Here is a 6,000-nt window from a genome sequence, read left to right as displayed (position 1 = left end):
TCAGGTCTCCTCCTGTTTCACTGGCATGTATCCATCACCAGAGGGCTCCACTGACCTGCCTGTAGACATCAGAGCAAATTGTAGTGGCTGGAGTTGCAAAGCTGGACTCAGACCTGGCCAGGCCAGGCAAGTTCAAAGGCAGTTGTGGTAAGAGAGAGCAGGGAGTATAGTAAAGCACTGCTGCTCCTCTTCTCCACCGCTGGATCCACCTGAATCCAAGCTGGGAGGCTCCAGGCGGTTAGCCTGCTGCTTCATAATCAGAACAAACCTGAATAAACTTCCCAAACACACCTCTGCTCCTTCCAAACAGCCTCTGAAAAACTGCCTTTTGTTTATTTTCTCCCTCATTCTCGTCCTTGCCCTCAGGCTTTTCATCATGCCTATCAGTCATGTTGATGCTGTCTCCATGCTCTCTTTACTGGCCTCTTCACAACTGCACATGCCTGAATCTAGATTCGGGAGCCTAAATTGATCAGTGTTGAGCTTCTCAGATTTCACACTACCCTGGCTCACTGTAGCTGCTGCCTTTGAGAAGAAACTTTAACATCACTTTTTCTTTCTCCCTCGCTTCAGTCCCATCTTTACTTATTTACCCTTCATTTAATTATTAACGTCTGAATTCAAATCTTTTGCATATGACTGTCTGAGGTCTGGACCCCACTAAATGTCTTTGCTTTGCTCCAGCCTCTGCCCTGGCAAATAAATTAAATCACTTCTGAAAACTTCTCCTGTAGCTGTGATTTATTTGAATATTTAGGATAGGATTTAGAATTCAACTTTATTGTCATTACACATGTATACATACAGGGTAACGAAATAAAGTTTGCATCTAATCAGAAGTGCAAGAGCAGTAAGTGCAAAACAAGAGAAGACTGTATACAAGTAAGTTAAGTAGAGAGCAAATATACAGATGTACTGATATATACAGATACATGTAGTATAAATGGTGGAATAGTTATGAACAGATTATGTACAGAGAGACCAACAATACAGCTGAACTACAGACAAATGTACAGCATACAGATGTTCTATATTGCTATACAGACGGGGCAGATATAGAGGTTTACTATGAACAAATATACAGATGTGCTACATATATACAGATGTAGCGTGTGGATAAACAGATCTACAGAGCACTATGAATATATCTACAGTAGTGGAAGCGTAGCTCTCTGAACAGACTATAATAGTGAACAGTGTACGTACGCAGTATAAAGGAGACTATACTATGTCAGTGTCCTAAAACTATAGCATTAACCAATGTGAGCATACAGTGAATGTTGAGAATGAAATGATCATGGTCCCTGGGAGGAGGAGTGTAGAAGGGTTAAGTGAGTGTGGATGGAAAGGTTCAGCAGGAGACTGAGCTCAGTAGGGTGACAGCTGTGGGGAAGAAGCTGTTTCTAAACCTGCTGGTTTTAGTCTGAAGGGTCCTGTAGCACCTTCTGGAGGGGAGAAGCTGGAAGCGTTTATTGACAGGATGAGAGGAGTCCCTGAGAATGACATATCTTCTTATGGACCTCCGCAATGGCAGGAAGTGGAGTCCCTATGATGCATTGGGCGGTTTTCACCACCCACTGCAGTGCCTTGTGGTCAGCAACAGAGCAATTCCCATACCAGACTGTGACACAGTTGGTCAGGATGCTCTCTATTGCACAGCGGTAGAAGTTACTCAGTATGTCAGTATGTGGTTCTTCTTCAGTGCTCTCAAGAAAAAGAGGTGCTGATGGACCCTCTTGACTAGGCTGGAGATGTTAGTTGACCAGGTCAGATTCTCAGAGATGTGGGTCCCCAAGAACTTGAAGCTGGAGACCCGTCAACAGCTGTGCCATTTATGTAGATTTAGATGCCATTTATCTTCTCTCTCGTGAAGTCCTCAATGAGCTCTTTGGTTTTGCTGGTACTCAGAAGCAGGTTAATGTCAGCACCAAGCAGCTAGGTGCTTTACCTCTTCCCTCTAGCCCTGTGGAGTGCCAGTGTTGAGTGTGATGGTGGTAAAGCAGTTATGGCCTGACCTAACATGCTGGGGTCTGTTGGTCAGAAAGTCCATGATCCAGTTACAGATGGAGGTGCTGATTCCAAGATCCACAAGTTTGGTGATCGGCTTGGAGGGAATAGCTGTACTGAATGCTGAGCTGAAGTCAACAAACAGCATTCTTGCGTAAGTATTGTATAAATATTCTCAGATCACATCCAGTGGGTGATGGAAAATTTGCAACGATTCTACAAAAAGGTTCTACATGGTTAGTTTTTTTTTTCTCTCTTCCTACTGGTGATAATCCAGTGGGGCTCCAGTCACTCCAGGCTCCCTGGTAGTTCCACAAAACGGACTGCAAACAAACTGGTGCATCCATGACTGATCCTGCTGCTTCCACTGCACTTCACTTCTGTATGAATTGATCTTTTCACGACTGTTCACTTTGGACAAAAAGGAAACAGAGGTGACACTGACTTCTGGCTTCGCAGGATGATTCCTCTTAACAACAAGAGCACGCACACAGTTTGTTTTAGGCCACCATGAATAGCTCACATTGTAAATCACAGAGCCAGTATTTTATGCTGACGCTTACACTCACTGTGACAGGATGGCTCATAGGAGGTCATTACACTCTGCTTCATTTGGGTCCAGTTCAGATTAAGGGACAACACATGGAAAGACAGAAACTGGAAACAAATGTTTGAAAAATATTTACTGGTAGAAAACATTCAGTGAAAATAATATTCATTTTTCTGTTTGGCAAACTTCAAATCTGAGTCACCAAAAGCCAATCAGACAAGAGAGTTGGTATAAACAGAGAGAGGAGATGAAGCTTCTTTTAGACAGAGGAATGAAAATATTTAGATTCACTTTAAAGGACAATTCTCTATTTTTAGCACATTCCAGTTTCACTTTCTTGCCATTAGTAGGAAACTGTACAGAAGGTACAATTAGCTTAAAATACATTAACACAGAAAAGTAAGAGTGTGATTCTGGTAAAAGATAAAACCGAAAATTTAGCATTTTTAAAGGTCCCTGCTCACAGACCTCTCTGCCTCTTTTCTTAACTGCAGTATATATGCTTGATTATTTGCACTACATTGCAGTGTACAGTTAGACTATGATTGTATCCATGGGGCTTGAGAACAATTACATTTGTTCACACACTCACAGTGTATTCATTTTCAAAGATCAGTGAGCACTTCTTTAAGGCTGGTCTGGAGACATTAAACTGCTCTAGGTGACAGAAAGTGTTGTAACGACTAAGAAGACAGTATTAATCCCTAATTTTGGTACACATTATGACAGCTGTGATTTATGTATTGTGTATATTATATGTTGAGGTTTTCTCTTTGTGACCGAGGTCCTTACTGGCAGTGAGATTTGTATTGAGCATGCACATATGTGCTGTTCCAGAAACGTGATGTTTTTATTGTAGTCACTGTAGCAAGTGAGATCAGGGAGAAATAAAACAGGAGAGATGGAGTGAAAAGATCAACAACTGATCTTAAAGTCAATTATATCATATAAATTAAGAGAACAAAAGGCTAACTCTGTGGAAGGCTGAGATACTCATCACTTCTGCAGATGAGCAGCAGAGACAGCAGAATAAACAGAGAAAGTGTTTTCTTGTGTTCAAAGGAGCTTGCAAAGAAAAGCGTCTGGACTTCTTTAAGTTGCTTGAAGACGTTTCACCTCTCATCCGAGAAGCTTCTTCAGTTCTAAGGTCAAATGGTGGAGAGTCCCAGATATAAACCTAGTGGGAGTATCCCCCCACAGAGGGACAAAAGGACCCCCTGATGATCCTCTAATCGCCAGAGCCAAGGTGTGAAACTGGGCGTGGGTCCCAATCAGCCAGAGTTTCGGGTGAGTTCATTGTGAAACCTGGCCCCACCTTATCATGCGAATTCCTGAGGTCAGATGGCCCAGGATGTGAGTGGGCGTTAAGGCGTCTGGGAAGGGATCTCAAAACTGGATTATAGATGGCAGAGAGTTGGTGTCGTAAACCCCCGCCTCTGTTCAAAGATGGTCGCTCACAGTGGACATAGATGGCTTCTTTCACTCCTCTTTCAAACCATCTGTCCTCTCTGTCCAAAATGTGAACATTGGCATCCTCGAAAGAGTGTCCTTTATCCTTAAGATGCAGATGGACTGCTGAGTCTTGTCCTGTGGAGGTGGCTCTTCTGTGTTGTGCCATGCGCTTGTGAAGTGGCTGTTTGGTCTCTCCAATGTAGAGGTCTGGGCATTCCTCGCTGCACTGTACAGCATGCTGTACGATGACCTGGATGACTGAGAACCTTCACAGACGTGTTTTCTTGTTCTTACCATGTCCAAACTAATTTACAAATTCTACAAGACATGCTGTGTAAGTAAATACAAACAAGTTTGATCTGCATTTATTGAAAGATCATATCCCACAAACTTAGTTTAGAGGGTCCACACTGTCTACACTGTATTTAGTGAAGTCTGCAAGTTTTTGAACAGTGAAATTTGTTTTGTGCCCAAATCATTTTGCAGATCATCAGAACGAAAAGTTATTGGCCATGTTTGCATAGCCCTTTTCAAAAATATGCTTTCCTGACATTATTGTGTGTCGGATGGTGGTCAGGGCTATCCAGGCTGACAAGTGGGACATTGAATGTTACTTCTATGGTGGGGAGGGAGCCTGAGATTGTCTAAATTGGGGGTCTGTTCTATAGCAAATGTAGAAAAAATGTTTTAAGAAAGCAAATAAGTTGGTGTTCTTAATAAATATGATTGTTTTCTTGCAGGACACCAGGAGAGATGAGTCCTCCGTCACAGATGGTGTGGTCAGTGAAGATGGCCACCTTTAAGGTCATTGCATCTCCAGCCCACATCCACTGCCACTGTACTTAAGGGAAGGTAAAGACTTTCTTCACTTACATTTGGATAATCTAAATCCACGACAGTCATTCAGGCAGACTTTCTACAAAAAAGAATATAGATTATAATAGATTCAATAGATACAACAGCAGTAATGCTAAACATATAGCACCATTAGTAAAGACTAGGTCAACCTATTCGACTACAAAAACAATGACCCTAATAAAGGACCAAGGTAATTGTAAAAACAAAATAACAAAAAAAACAGAGAACTCCTCATTAAGACCAGGATAACTGGTGGGCTTAAGGGTACAAATCCAATATGCCTCTGTTCGTGTTACGCATGTGATTCCCCCACGTCTGGTATCAAGATAGTACGGTACTCTCAATACCAGACACTCTTTCAGTCACTCCCATGATGTGCTGCCATGTAGTATTTGGCTATATACTACTGTCTCTGTATTTATATATATGTGTGTGTGTATAACTCTGTAACTTCTGTCGGTGCTGTGCTTTTTTGGAAATCGAATTTCCCAGAGGAACCCACCCGAGGGATTAATAAAGTTCTATCTTATCTTATCTTATATAATCGCCAGTGTGAATGGCTTACCTACATTTATTAAGCCTGTCCTTGATTCATTTCATCAGATCTACAGAGAAACAAAAACACCTCTAGTGCATCTGAGATGGTATATGGGGTGAGTTATGACAAATGGGCAACTTCTGGTAAACGCCTGTGTACAACAACGACATACAATGAAACTACAGAAAATAAAATGTTGAAAACAAGTTAAATGTTTTGTTCTTGAAATATACAAAAGGGCAAAAAAGTAAAAGAATTTAACGCCTAAGTATTATTGTAATGCTTATAATCCCGCTCCCAAAGCAGCTGGTTAGTGTGCTCATGCGCAGGCTGGCTCTGATTTGCATAATTCACAATTGAGTAACCTTATCTTTCTTACACTGGGTATTGGTGGAGTTCCCTCAGTTCATACTCTGAAACAAGCCACTCTAGGTCATCTTCCTGGCTGGCTGCTCCTTGCAAACATAAGGTTTGAATACCAGGTGGGTGAGGGTTGTGTGCTCACACCCAGAGGACTCTAACAACATTATACTCTGCAGCTAGATGTGACACACTGGTCTGTCAGAGTTTACAAAATGAGCAGCAGAAGTAAAGT

General features: G+C 41.9%; 1 pseudogene; it reads right to left on the bottom strand.

Moving 5' to 3' along the window:
* Nucleotides 1–4,818, bottom strand: LOC146629133 (uncharacterized; annotated as a pseudogene).
* Nucleotides 4,819–6,000: the final 1,182 nt, after the last annotated feature.

Source organism: Diplotaxodon limnothrissa, linkage group LG7, assembly GCF_057381915.1.
Source record: "Diplotaxodon limnothrissa isolate DT_005_m linkage group LG7, D_limnothrissa_male_GT1.1, whole genome shotgun sequence".
Lineage (NCBI taxonomy): Eukaryota > Metazoa > Chordata > Actinopteri > Cichliformes > Cichlidae > Diplotaxodon > Diplotaxodon limnothrissa.
Note: the sequence above shows the minus strand (reverse complement) of the source record. Positions and strands in the feature narration are given on the sequence as shown.